This window comes from Macrobrachium rosenbergii, chromosome 8 (genome assembly GCF_040412425.1).
Source record: "Macrobrachium rosenbergii isolate ZJJX-2024 chromosome 8, ASM4041242v1, whole genome shotgun sequence".
In the NCBI taxonomy this organism is placed as follows: domain Eukaryota; kingdom Metazoa; phylum Arthropoda; class Malacostraca; order Decapoda; family Palaemonidae; genus Macrobrachium; species Macrobrachium rosenbergii.
The window spans coordinates 50,128,598-50,143,993 of NC_089748.1; the positions used below are offsets into that span (position 1 = coordinate 50,128,598).

General features: G+C 34.6%; 1 long non-coding RNA gene across 1 annotated transcript in view; it reads left to right on the forward strand.

Moving 5' to 3' along the window:
* Positions 1-12,297, forward strand: part of LOC136840845 (uncharacterized) — a 432,006-nt gene extending 419,709 nt beyond the window's left edge. Inside the window, exon 5 of the long non-coding RNA XR_010853751.1 lies at positions 12,207-12,297. This is a non-coding gene — a long non-coding RNA (uncharacterized lncRNA). The remainder of the gene's footprint in view (positions 1-12,206) is intronic.
* The last annotated feature ends 3,099 nt before the right edge of the window (positions 12,298-15,396 follow it).

Sequence of the window (15,396 nt, forward strand, 5' to 3'; positions counted from 1 at the left end):
CAAGGCGTTTCCATACGCGATCTTCACAAGACAGAGCACGGGGACGTCTGTTTCGAACGGTTCATATCCCGTCCGGCAAGTGCAATAACTTAACTTGTTAACGTATGGGTACCGCCCCCCCCCCTCCCAGGCCAGTACTAAACACGGCGAAGGGACATTCCATTTGGCCGACAACAAACAAATGCACCGCCAGTATCAGAAACCCTAAAAGTGTCGAAAAAACAGTTTCCAAGGTAAAAACAGGCGCGGAGCTAATACTTAGAATTACCGTAAATTTTCTCAAACTCGAGAGAGAAGTCTTGAAACTATTCAAAGAATTTGCTCCCCGTGGTAAATCTTGATTAATGATGTATTGTTGATTAATTGAAATCGCAAGGATTAACCATATACCGCTTCTTTCATGAAACGGAGAGATAGGAGATAATGATGTGGCATTGATTAGGAACCGTTTTGTATTTTTTTTCATGTGGCTTCATCCCATATTGCTCGAGTCTTCGTAGGAATGAAATTAAATTCAGAAAACGTATTGGTGATTGTATGACGTATGGAGAACATCATTCTTATAAGTTAAATATTTCAAACGTTATATCTTTGCAATGTGTAATATATGTTTCACTTTCGAATCAGCCGTTCAGTTGACAATTAGATCACCTTCATAAATGCTGGTTTCAGTTTATGAGAGAGAGAGAGAGAGAGAGAGAGAGAGAGAGAGAGAGAGAGAGAGAGAGAGAGAGAGAGAGAGAGAGAGAGAGAGAGGCTGGTGGCCGGTATTCTAGGTTAACTATAAGCTGTATCTTCTATTTACACCGTAATTTGTGCGCTCTTAGAATCCCGTGATTAGTGATACATCATCATCATCATCATTATTATCCCCCTTCATCCTGCTTCCAGCCTCCTCTCTCTCTCTCTCTCTCTCTCTCTCTCTCTCTCTCTCTCTCTCTCTCTCTCTCTCTCATACACAAACGGACACCAGCGTATCGCAAGCTGACTTAGATGCCAGTCGAATGACTGATTCCAAGGTCAACGAGAATCCGGAGTCAGTATTCCAAGGAACTCGTGACCTTCCCCATGGCCGATGCGTCGTGTCCAGACATACGCTCCAGCGGCACTGAATGCAGAACCTTGACAGTTCAGAAGTTTTACCATTAATTTCCTCACTTGAAGATTGGTTCTCGTGAGTCAACGTCTTCTGGGGACTTAGTAGGATACAGTGCGGTATGCATTTGTATTTACCCAGAGGGTCTTCGTTTCGGCTAATGCATGATCCGTTGCTCGCTGTTTAGCTAATCAAAGAGTGATAACATAAATTAAAACTTTTAGAGCTGTGATAATATAAACTGAAACTTTTAGAGCTATGATGTACCGTCGTAGGTTTAATATTTCGTAAAAACGTTGGATAGATTTTTTTCAATAAAAGAACGGTATTATCATTTCATATCATATAGTTGCTTTATGTAAGATTTAGGTGTCATCTTTATGCCGTTGAAGGTGAGAATTTTAAGGCTGCTGGAAATGCGAGGAGGAAAAAATAATTTATTTGTTTAATTTATACAATTTATACAATTTTCAATACTGCAATCTTCCCTGAACACGCGACAATTTTTTTCTTTCAGTAGAACATCTTTGTTATATAGAAATTCAGTCTTTTAAATTATTATTAATTGTTCAGCCATTTTGCCAAAGCAATACAAAATCGAAGAAAAGGCAGATATACTAGTTAGTGTCAGCTTCCTAGGAATTCATCAGACCGTGTGTGTGTGTGTGTGTGTGTGTGTGTGTGTGTGTGTGTGTGTGTGTGTGTGTGTTTAATAGGAACATGTGCTGATTAACAATATGAATATAACAAGTATTGTTCTGTTACTGTATCGTCCATGCAGGGACATGAAACCATTCAAATGAATAAGAGAAACGTAGCGAATGCTTTTTCTTGAGTTAGCAAACACCAATGAGAAGTTCACTGTGAATATGAATTGTGAGCAAATTAAAACGTGACGGTACGAAAGATATTTAAGCAAAAATATAACAACAACAGGTAGGGCCAAACAGGTCAGAACACTGAGTAATATCAGCGATAGCAAGGATGACCTTTAATTGCATCAACAACATTCAAATAAATGTGGGGGGTAAACGTCATTAATATATAAAAACCTATGTAAGCAACATTGGAGATCAGGTCACAGTAACGAACACACACTATTGATGTTTGAGCAATAAGGCAAAAAAAAAAAAAAAAAAAAAGAAATTATTCTGTGAAACAAATATAGGCTAATGAAACAGCTCCCAACCCCTCACCCTCCCCCCTAGAAATAAACGAGGTTATGGCAAAACAAAGTGCACGGAAATAAAAGCACAAACATGCACAGCTGAGTGACCCGTAGCCCTCAATGAGAATCCAGTCAACATTGCTCTGTTAAACAGAATTGTTTTTATTTACAAATGATATTGTATTCAATTACCGCTGAATACAGTTCCGGAAAAAAGCTTAGGGTCATTTTGCCTAGTTGCAGTTCTATATTTGTTTGATATCGTCGACTTTGTCGGGGGCACAGGCGGGCAAAAATGGCCCTTTATTCTGCAAATAACGGCAACGTTACAATTAAAATGATAATTTGTATATAACAATACGAACCTTCCCCTAAATAAACGAAAATAAAATCATATTCCAAGAGAATTTATTGTGCGTATTCCCGGCTCAGTCAAAAAATAACCAAACTTCATCAAAGTATAATTATGCATGTTTCGAAATCCCTTTGTGTACTTACGATAGACAGAAAAAGCACATGCATTTCAAATATACGAATAAAGAGGAGGAATATATATATATATATGAATTTCAGACCAGAGGTAAACAGATTAGAGGCTCATGAATATAATTTTCGTATCGCCTTCTTTTTGATAGGGAGATTAAACACGATGACAAGAAATTTAGGTCAGAACTCTGTGACTAATGAAGTTGATAAACATGACATGAATGCGTACTTGCATAGCCAGCTAACATTAATTTGGAACAAACCAGCATACATTCATTATATATATATATATATATATATATATATATATATATATATATATATATATATATATATATATATATATATATATATATATATATATATATATGTCTACTGGTCACTTTTACCAGACACATATGTATATATATAACTTTCTTCGCTCTTTTTGGATATATGTGTAACTACGAAGCCGATATCCAAAGGAAAGAAATTGAAGAGCCTGTGATGCAGGAAGCGAACCAAGTTATTAATCACAAGGAGGTAACGTTGCCGACCTGGCTAAGTTAAGAGGGCATTGTGGCTATTATTATATATATATATATATATATACACACACACACAAGTATGTGTATATATACATATACACACACATTTATATACGAAAGCGTCAAGAAGGCTTGTCAGACAAAATGAACAACAAAACAGATTTACAGTAAATAAAAGTCATGTCAGTGAAAACAATAACAAGAAGGCGTATTTGGCACAATCAAACTCTTGTTTCTGGAAGTCGTAATGTTACTGTGTATACCAGCTCTCTCTCTCTCTCTCTCTCTCTCTCTCTCTCTCTCTCTCTCTCTCTCTCTCTCTCTCAATCCTCAGAAACCCAACACCTCACCTCTCGAGTCATTTTTAGGCAAACGTTGGGCATAAGAGATTAATTCACCTGCCTTTGTAAGATTTAGTGTCTTTATATATTTTTGTAATATTGTGTTTGTACGTTGAAATGATCGGTTTCAATTACTTTTGTGTCTGCGAGAATTCTGGTAGGATCAGCTGTTGGTTCTTGTAGGTTTCATAGGATACGAGCTCAGTGTCAATGGATCCGTGGATTGTTCCACAATGAATGTACTGTATGTTCCCCGAATGCAAATGAGTGCTTAATTGTATCATGTAGTGTGTATGTGTGTGCTTGTGTGTTCGTTTTGAAAACAGGACATTGCTAAAGCTAAGCTTAATCCCTCACTTCATAATTGTTTGGGCGGCTGTTTTGCGGGCGGATGCCCTTCCTCACTCCAAACCTCCCTCTTTAACTGGGCTTGAGACCGGCACTGAGTTAGGGTGAGTTGGTAATGTTTCCCTTTCCAGAGTATTTCAACTTAAGGAGGGACAGCAGGGCAAGTAGACTCGATGACATTGCAGACATTACTGTTTCTTAAAATCATACAGAGGCACAGCTGAAAATTCAGGAATTTACGTTGCATCACTGTATTTTCAAGCGTTGTCAGTTATGGCTGTTTTTGTACTTTTACATCGAGTCCATCAGTTTAGTCATCTTACTGCTTCATTGTGTTTTATATAATTTATATAGATAACTAACCCTGATGACGAGAAAGGAAGTAATTCCCAAAGATCGGCTTGTGTAAGATATTAAGAACTATTAATGTCTGAAATTTTACCACGGCTTCTGGCTATCTTGTTATGCTGTATATACTGTATATGTATAATATATATATATATATATATATATATATATATATATATATATATATATATATATATATATATAATTTATGTATAGTATATACAAATGTATGTGTATATATGTATATATATGTATATTTACATATGTATAACTGAATCACGAAAATATGAAACAGAATGAATATAAAAATAAAGACAAAACCCACGAAGGAAAGAGAAACCATGGAGTGCTGCGAGGCCTTTCGACTGTCGTCCTTTACTGAGCAGTCGACAGGCCTCGTAGCACTCCATCATTTCTCTTTCCTTCGTGGATTTTGCCTTTATATATATATATATATATTTATATATATATATATATATATATATATATATATATATATATATATATATATATATATATACACAGTAGATCCAAGGATGATATCTTTATGAATAAACCGTCAGTAACATAACCTATGCAGAAGGCTCATGTGTCACCCTACCACCGCCCACTGCATCATTCAAATATCTTGCACACAGTCTCGCTTTATGGATGTTGAAGCCATTCATTTCCAATACTTCTTTCTCTCTATCCATCCAGCACTTTGCAGGTCTTCCTCTCCTCCTTCTTCCTAATGTCTCTGAATTGTTTAATCTTTCCACTAACCTGTCATCCCCTGTTCTTTTCATTTGACGAAACCATCTCAAAATACTCTGACGTACCCTTTCATTTGCTCTAATCTTTTTATCACTTCGACGCGTCTCCATATTTCTCGCGTTTCATCTCTTATGCCACATGTATAACGCACAAGGTTTATCTGTATAGCTTCATCCATTTTCTTTCATTCTTAGTCAGTATTCACACTTCACTTCCACAACGGGGAATTGGCTCAGTGATACGTTTACATTTCCCATTTGCTTTTAATTTTTTTTTTTTTTTTTTTTTTTTTGTAAAATTGTCAATTCTTGCTTCTGACTGTCGTTATATTAAGTAATTACAGGAACCAATCTTCACACTTTTAGTTTTCTATAAAAGAAAACTATTGTGACGGCTTTGTCTGTCCGTCCGCATTTTATTCTGTCCGCACTTTTTTCTGTCCGCACTTTTTCTGCCCACCTTCAGATCTTAAAAACCAATAAGGCTAGAGGGCTGCAAGTTGGTATGTTGTTCATCCACCCTCAAATCATCAGACACACTAAATTGCAGCCTTCTAGCCCAGTAGTTTTTATTTTATTGAAGGTTAAAGTTAGCCATAATCGTGCTTCTGGCAACGATATAGGACACCACCGGGCCGTGATTAAGGTTTCATGGGCAGCGGCTCATACAGCATTATACCGAGACCACTGAAAGATAGAACTATTTTCGGTTGCCTTGATTATATGCTATAGAGGTTGTACAGAAAGCTACACTGCGCCGAAGAAACTTCGGCACATTTTTTACTTGTTTATTAATAGACACGATCCATATCTGTGCCAACTAAGAAACCTAATAAAAACCGCCTGGCGAAAGAATATTAATAAAATTGCCGGGAACTTGTGGATAAATTTACTAATCTTAATAGTTTGCCTTCGGTTAGATCATTCAAATACCAAAATTGAATGGCAAATTAAACCAAACGGTCATCCGCATGCACCCAACCAAAGAAAATAGCATCTGCAACTTAAACAGACGAACAACATCGGGTCATGGACAAAGGCGTCGATCCTTTTCCCTGATTCCTAATAGGAATGACAAAACTTGGTCGGGAATCTCCTGAGAAAAATAGACACTGGGATCGGGTAATCAGTATGATCCCAGAGTCCGATCCTCGCAAAACTTTGCAGGTAACTAAACTTTTCCTTGGCCTCGATAGTTTTAGAGAGGTATCCGCATTTCAGCTTTCTTGCCAGTGTCTCTTAAATGATTTTATTTCCCTTCATTATTTCTCCTTGCGATGCTAGTTTTCATTGAGGATGCGTGCCGTTTTCATTTTACGGTAATTGGGCTGAGGAGGAATGGGCAAAATAATAATAATAATAATAATAATAATAATAATAATAATAATAATAATAATAATAATAATAATAATAATAATATGCATGTTAAAAACACTTCCAGACAAATGGAGTGAAATGTGATTGGCGTATCAGCTGCATTCAATGTGTACATGCATGTATGTATGTATACGTGTTTGTAATTAGGCTATGTATATATGTGTGTGTTTGTGTGTGTACCTGTGGCAGAGAAGGAAAACTAAATTATTTTCACCGTTTATTCCGTATTTCAAACTTCAAAAAAAAACTTATTAAATCTAAATATGATTCCATTTACTACATATAATGAGGGGCTTTTCCATCTTCCTTATATTTCTTGCCGCTCCCCATCGTGAGTAATGCTCCATATTCATCTAATTATGTGAAAGATCCTCCCCCCCTCAAAAAAAAGTCCAGAAAATTCCCGAATGGAAAATTCAAAACTTTCGATGGTTAGATATCCTGAAACGGACTAAAAAAAATCCCTTTTGAGAAATTGGATTCATTTCCATCGATTAATGATACCTTTCAACTTCCGTAGATGGGAGAATGATTGAATTTTCGGAAGCTACCCTTGAAGGGAAGCTGAAATGATGAACTCTTTGAAGGGAGCCTTTGATTATGGACCGATTCCTCCCGTTCGTCCCTAATCACTTTTTGTTATTCGATCTACCACAATTCTCGTGCTGTTCCTACCTTACCGCATGAAGAGATTTCACATGTTGATGATAAATGCTGTGCAAAACCAAATTTCGCCCTCTCTCTCTCTCTCTCTCTCTCTCTCTCTCTCTCTCTCTCTCTCTCTCTCTCTCTCTCTCTCTCTCATATTCATTATATTTTTATAAAATAACAGCTCGCCGACGCCTACTTGAGAGAAAGAGAGAGAGAGAGACAGAGAGACAGAGAGAGAAAGAGATGACTGATTGATTTATTTATGGTTACTAAACCATAAAACTGGCGTCGCAACAAGTTTAGTAACCATAAATCAATCAATCAGTCATTCTCTCTCTCTCTCTCTCTCTCTCTCTCTCTCTCTCTCTCTCTCTCTCTCTCTCTCTCTCATTCATTATGATTATAAAATAACTGCTCGCCGACACCTGCTTATGAGAGAGAGAGAGACGACTGATTAATTGATTTATGGTTACTAAGCTTGTTGCGACGCCAGTTTAGTAACCATAAATCAATCAATCCATCATCTCTCTCTCTCTCTCTCTCATATTCAGTATGATTATAAAATAACAGCTCGCCGACGCCTACTTGAGAGAGGGAGAGAGAGAGAGAAAGATGACTGATTGATTGATTTATGGTTACTAAGCTTGTTGCGACGCCAGTTTTAGTAACCATAAATCAATCATGAGAGAGAAGAAAGAAGAAAGAAGAAGAGAGAAGAAAGAGAGAGATGACGACGGTGATTTGTAGTTTACTAAACTTGTTGCGACGCCAGTTTTAGTAGCCATAAATCAACTCTCTCTCTCTCTCTCTCTCTCTCTCTCTCTCTCTCTCTATCTCTCTCTCTCTCTCTCCTTATTCATTATGATTACAATGTACTCATGAAACACTTAGCAGAGAGAGAGAAGAGAAGAGAGAGAGAATGTATTTGACTGACTGGTTTATAGTTTACTAAACTTGTTTGCGACGCAATTTTAGTAACCATAAAATCCATCAGTCAATCATCTCTCTCCTCTCTCTCTCTCTCTCTCTCTCTCTCTCTCTCTCTCTCTCTCTCATGCCAGTTATTTTTTAATCATTGAATATGGAACATGTTTACTGTGGAATATAACTAAATACGCTTTTCTGGAGAAAAGAGTATTCTGAATCGCATTTTCATAGTTCTGATATGCGATATTACAAACAAAAATTAATATATTTAAGAGGAGTGCCACTAGTTGTAAAAACAGTGACAGTCAGCCTCTAATTCAGGTATAACATAATTATAATATGATTTAGGCACGAAACGGGAAACCCATCTGAATGGAACATTTGTACACGTGGCAGTACGTGAACCAGTTGAAAGAGAGTGAATTTTTGTATGCTGGGATTTCGGCCCTACATTTCTGTCCAGGATTATATAGCTTATGCTAAATTCATTGTTTTAGTGAAATCTTACGAAAGTTTCTGTCTTTAATTCTATATTAAAAAGTTTTAATAATTTCGAGAGTGCATTCCACCTATTTGAATTGTTTTTTAAAAGACAATTACTCAAATTTCTTGGTGGTATGTTAAATTCAAATACTGACTAGATTTTAATTCTGTCGATTTTTTTGAAGAGATATTATCATTCACCCTAATATTACATAATGTAATCGCATTTGAATGTAATCAGCTAGCATGAGATTTATCAAAAACTGTTACTGTCGCCAATTACAACATTTGTTATAATTGCCGAATTAATAATGAAATGTATGAGAGAAGCACTGTTGAAATTAATGAGCATCGGTCTTTTAGCATATTGGAAGGGATGAAACCACCCCAGTCCCCTTTCTATAAAGTACAGTTTCTTTTCAGAACTTGAATATTATATGTCTGAATCATGACAATGAAAGCAAACAACTCCAGGTATTGTAGATTCTGAGATGTAGAGACGATAGACAAAATATTCTGGCTTTAAATATTGCTCTGTAAATGGAACTAGGCCAAGATTCTAAAGAAAAAAGTGTTTCATGAAAATAATCACCAGGAACCAAAAGTACCGACCAGTCAAATTTCATGAAATCGAAAGGGTGAATAATAATAATAATAATAATAATAATAATAATAATAATAATAATAATAATTTGGTTGGGAGAAAAACTCTATCACGAGAGTTCATAAATGTTCGAAAGGGTCCGCAATAATGTAATTACTAAAGGCTCGTGTAAAATTTAGAAAAGCTTTCGAACCCTTCTCTGGGTTCATCTTTTTTTGACTGAAGATAGACAGTGAAGGTTCAAAAGCTATAAATACACGAGCTTCTTTAACTAATAATATTATTGTGGACCCTTTAACAACAACAACAACAATAATAATAATAATAATAATATAATAATAATAATAATAATAATAATAATAATAATAATAATAATAATAATACCTTTCGAAATAATCGAGTTATGAAATGTTAACCCCTATTATTCTCTTTTGTTGCATAGATGCCTATAAAAAGCAATATTGTTCGGACATTTTATATCCATTAATGACATGATGGATAATGAGGGAGGTTTATGATGCTCTACTAATGTTTTTCAAACATGATTGCGACGTAAAGTTTTATCATTTTATCCATATAATTGTTAATTCTGGTCTAAATTCGTACTACAGCTACTGCTACCACCAATGTTAACAATGCTAATTTATATTGCAAGTAATATTGTTTGAGATGTTGAGAAAAAATATTTTTATTTTGACTTCTTTCAGGGAATAGCATAAACTAGATTTTGTGGTGGTTGCAATCTTAGACTGACTTCTTCATTCATTCATGGTATAACATAAACTACCATTCACAGTAGTAACAAGCCTAGACTGACCTTTCCATATATCTTGAAACATGTCACGCGTCTGGAGATGCACATTAAGAGATAACAAATCCCTTTTAGAAAGACTCCAAAAAAATCCCCACTTGGGAAATATAAAAAAAAAAATAAGAAATTTCCCCAACTCTGAATTTCGACGCTGGATAGCTGGCGTGAGAGAGAGAGAGAGAGAGGAAGGGAAGAGTCGGAAGGGAAAGGTCATGGCTGCCAGCACATACGGGCAACGATTCACTTTCAATGGTGTGAAAAAAAGGCCGTTCGCAAAGTGATACAACTTTCGACAAAATCCAATAAAGTGTAGGAACAAGATTTTTATAACTCCCGTCAAATGGGTCTTTTGGAACAAGAACTGGGGGATGGGTATTTCTGTACAAAAGGCGACGAAGGCTTTTCCTTTTTCCCAGCGAATACTTTTCATTCTGCAATATCGAATTTTCTTTTTGAAAGGACGAAAGCTGCATTTTTGAAAGATATTCTCTGAAGGTGATTGAAACAAAATGTATTCATACGTTCATATGCATTGTATCAAGGTTTGTTTACGCATACAAATTGCTCTTGTTTGCACACGCGGTTGCACATGCATGAACTGATAGACATTCACTCCCTCACTCTGTATATATACTGTATTTCTATCTATCTATGTATCTACCTATCTATATACATATATAATATATATATATATATATATATATATATATATATATATATATATATATATATTTATATATATTTATATATATATAAAATATATATATATATTTATATATATATATATATATATATATATATTTATATATATAATATAATATAACATGATATAATTTTGTCAGTACCACGTTAGTTCCCGCACTGTTGGCTTCAAGTATAATTTCATAGAAAGCTCTCATGCCCAAACATACATAATAGTGTAAGTCCTTTTTTTGACGTAACATCCAAGAATATTACTATACCTGGAAATCAAATGAGAGATTAGGTTTCAGAACTCTGTAAAAATTGGCTTAAGGCCGAGAGAGCGTAGGCACATTTGCTGCACTGACTTCCAGGTGGGAGAAAAAAGGTAATGTTACGTGCTTGCAGTTCCTAGTATCTTGGACGCGCCAGTAGATACGTCCGGGGAATTATAATTTCATATTTATTATTTATAGTTGTGGAATGGGATTTTGGTGAAGACCTTATTTTCATTCTCGAGATCTACGAATACATCACTGCAGAATTTGCGGGTGGCTTGCAAAACCGAAAAATGAAAAAGGGTAATGATTTAAATAAAATCTTCACAAGGAAACATAAATGGCAAGATAGAGAGAGAAATGGGGAAATATTTGTATGAGGCTCTTTGTTCGTCAGATCATCCGCAATTCATCTCTTCGTTTTCATGAAACGGGAAATTAACACTACGTAAAACTGATGAATCCCACTGCGGGATAAATCCAGTCTATGCTTGGAAAGCCTGCCTAGATTTCAAGCATTTTCACCACCAAACACCACGCAAAGCTGCGACCTCTGCTTTTTCTTCATTAATTATTTGGATAGATTAGCAAGTTTTTCAGCCAAATTGAAATTTACACAAGGTTTCATAGAAGCGAACAGATTACACAAGGTTTTATAGAAGCGAACAGGCCAACAGATTAACAGTGGTAAAAACAATGAAAATAAATTACCTTGTTTGTTATGGATAAAGGGCATTACGATTTTATGATTTAAAACTGACCGATCACCTGAGGTAACAATCAGGTTTTCTGTAATACGGAAATTTTCAATTATCTGTCTTCTAACTCCGTCTGGCCACTTTGTTGTTCAATGACTGTACTTGATTTAGACAGGGAACACGATCTCATCAATTCTCGAAGCAGGAGCAGTGAGTGAATTAAGTTCATGTCAAGACCAGCAAATGTTAATCTTGCTACTTTTTGTTTACATCTCTGTTCTCCCTACCCTAGTGAGTGAAAGGTGATGCCATAGAAATAAAAGAGAAGATAATACATATCTTAGTTCATCCATTTCTTTTATTTGGTGCTGTGGTTGAGTTTCGAAAAACCAGTTTCAGTTATCAAACATTTTTTTTTTAGGAGAGAAGAGATAAGCAGTGTCGAAGAATATTTCATTAATTTAATCAGACTTTCCTTTAATTTGTACTCTTTTTATGGAAAATTAATATAATGAGTTCGAAAAAGCTACTTTGATAAAACATTCTGTATGGTAACTTCACAGAAGTTCCCCGTTTATCTAAAATATATCATGAAAATAAAATACTTTAACACTTTTATATCCACAGATGGATGCGTGTCTGAAAAGTGATTGGGCTCTCTCAGCACGTTAATTACGAAATGAAAATCACCGGTGGTCTCCACGCAAAATCTTTCATGGTAGGTGTATTAAACTGAAAATGTTCACGATTAATTCTTTTAATAATTATACATTCACAAACAAACACACGGAGGTCATGTATACCATGAAAAAGATCCCGTTTTTTTATAGCATATGTAACCAGATAAATTATGTTTCTGTTTCGTAAATTTCAAATGTACTTTGATAGTGAAAGCGTGATTGCAAGTCCTGGTCGATTTCTAGGTTTCATTATTTGTATACACATAAAAAAACGTTAATTTATATATATCTTTAAAATTTTTCCTTAGTCCTTCACGTTGTTATTTTAGCACCAGAATACATAAAGAAAAAATTGCTTACTACAAAATACATTCTGGCTGCCGTTTCTTTCCTATATGTTCTTTGTGAGTATTTTGTGTTTCTTCCTTTTTATTATGATCTATGTAAGTCAGTCATTCGCATATCTTTTCCACTGATTTATTTGTACCCAACTCAATATTAACCTTAGTACATTACCATATACACCCGTCTCGGTATTTTGATCAAATTTCATATTAACTCTAGGCTTAATAAATCCTTTGATGTGCACATACGTATATATCCCAACAGAATTAAACAAAACTTTATGAAGCAAATAAGCAAAATTCATTTTCTCAGGACTCTGCAAAAAAAAAAAAGGGGGGAGAAATTCTCAGAAGCGAGAGAATGTAGGGATATGAATTTATGCTTGGAATATTATATCGGACTCTCTAGGGCTGTCGATGCAAACTCAGAGTAAAATATGCATTTTGGCACAAGCAAGTCTAAGGAATGCCTTGACTGAATAAATGAAGAGCTGTGTAGAGTTTTTGCAAGGTTCAATACTCCGTAGGGATGCTGGATTTCGAGAAGGTATTGCTGAATATAAAAGTTAGTTTATTTATATATATATATATATATATATATATATATATATATATATATATATATATATATATATAACAAGTTTCATCCACGAAGGAAAGTGAAACAATGGAAATGCTAAGTGCTTTCGTCTGATTACCAAGACATAGTCCTTCGTAGCTGAAACTTTGTTCGTATAATCATACATTTCAACTTTTTCGTGATTTAAAATCATATATATATATATATATATATATATATATATATATATATATATATATATATATGTATATATATATATATATATACACACATATATATCTCAGACATAAAATTAAACGACGGATAGAATCTAGATCTAAGAATTCTTGTACATCTCGTGCCGGGAATGACTTTGAATTGATAATCGGTTTCCTGAAATATTTATTTCCAGATTGTTCAGAATTTAACTGGAAGGACAACCGTATTATTAGATGATGAGAAAATATTAATGTATATTCATTTCAACCTTATTCCTGTTCATGAAAAACAAAATACAAAAAAATAAGCGAAGTGAAAAACACTAAGTTACAAGCACATATTTCAACATTAATCAGTGATTAGGCAGTTACCACTACTTTAAGAAACTCATTCCTGTTAGATTCCCGAAAATATTTATTTTAAATAAGAACACGCACAAATCACACAAGGGCGAAGACATCATACTCACTTTTCTCCTATCCTTTATGTAAATGGAATTTTATTGCATCGTACCAATTTTTTTCCAAAAAAAATATAAAACAAACTGAGCCTAAAACAGTTTGTTATCAAGTTTGTTCATCTAAAAGGGGAAGGTATGAGAACGAGTCGCTGTAAACTAACTTTATCGATAAGTAACTTCCTACCTTTGTGCGCTCAAAAAAAAAAAAAAAAAAAAAAAAAAGATGAATATTATCCTGGACACTGAATGGGGACACCATCTGGGGAAGTTTAGTTTTATGAGATATAAGAGAACCTAACCTAAATAAATGGAGACAGAGAGAGAGAGAGAGAGAGAGAGAGAGAGAGCGTTTTGGTGAAGAGTTTCGATAATGTCAGACGTCCAACGCCCGGTTCTTACTCCCTTTTCCTTTCCTGAGATGGTCCCTGTGTTTCTTTTCCATTAGACTTTTCAAGGTCCTTTTGAGTACAAATTTTCTAGGGGTTTCCTTTCCGTGTGGCGAAAGCTTTCTGTTTCTCAAGATCATCTTAGTTTTACAATGTAACCTTATGTCTAAAGCAATCACAAACATATATATATACGTACATACGTACATACACACACACACACACACACATATATATATATATATATATATATATATATATATATATATATATATATATATATATATATATAATTATAAATGTCAATAAAATAGTACATCTGTACTAAACATACATTATATTCACTACTGATATCAGAAGTCTATATTTGGTTCATCCTTTTAAACTTGTTATTCTACAGTTTTGAACTCTTGACATTCAGTTTTTTATTGTTTTTTCCACGGTCTGCGCACTTACCGAACAAGAGCGCCATTTGTATTAATGGGTTTTTATGACCTTTGCCTACCAATATTCCCGCTGAAACGTTTATTTGTATTATTTTCCATCAAACATTTTCAACTCTCCGAAGTAGGAGTTTCACAATATTCTATTCATTGTTTTTCCTGGCAACCATTGTCATTTCTCTTTCCTTACCCAGTTTTCCTCTTTGCTTGGTTTGGATAAAGCCCATGGCCACATTCTCAAAAACCATTCCACCTTCCCAGTTTATGAATATTTGTTTTTACTGAAAAACATGTTTCTCCACACCAAATAATTACGGAAGTCACGTAACTGTGTCAACTTATGATTGAAAGATACTCTCTTTTTCTAGAGTTCTTAATGTTTTGCGAAATTTGTCAAAACATGAAATTATATTCGATCTTCACAAAAAAATATTTTTTTTACTAAATGTAAAGAGTAGGAATTGAAGAAGTGCGATAAGAAGTCCAAATTACCTATTAGATAAGAGCAGTAAAGAAATAAATATGGCAAGTGAGAATCAATCGAAAATGAAAGCGAATTAACAGAAATCAGTGATTAAGATACCGTTTGTTACCCATTTCATAAACAGCGTTTAGGCAAAACAAACACATATCTATATATTTGCTCGTGTTTATGCAATGGCGCTTTGATTCTGTAAAGTAGAAAGGTAACAGTTTGGTAGTTCTGTTAGTTCTTCGTTGGAGGGG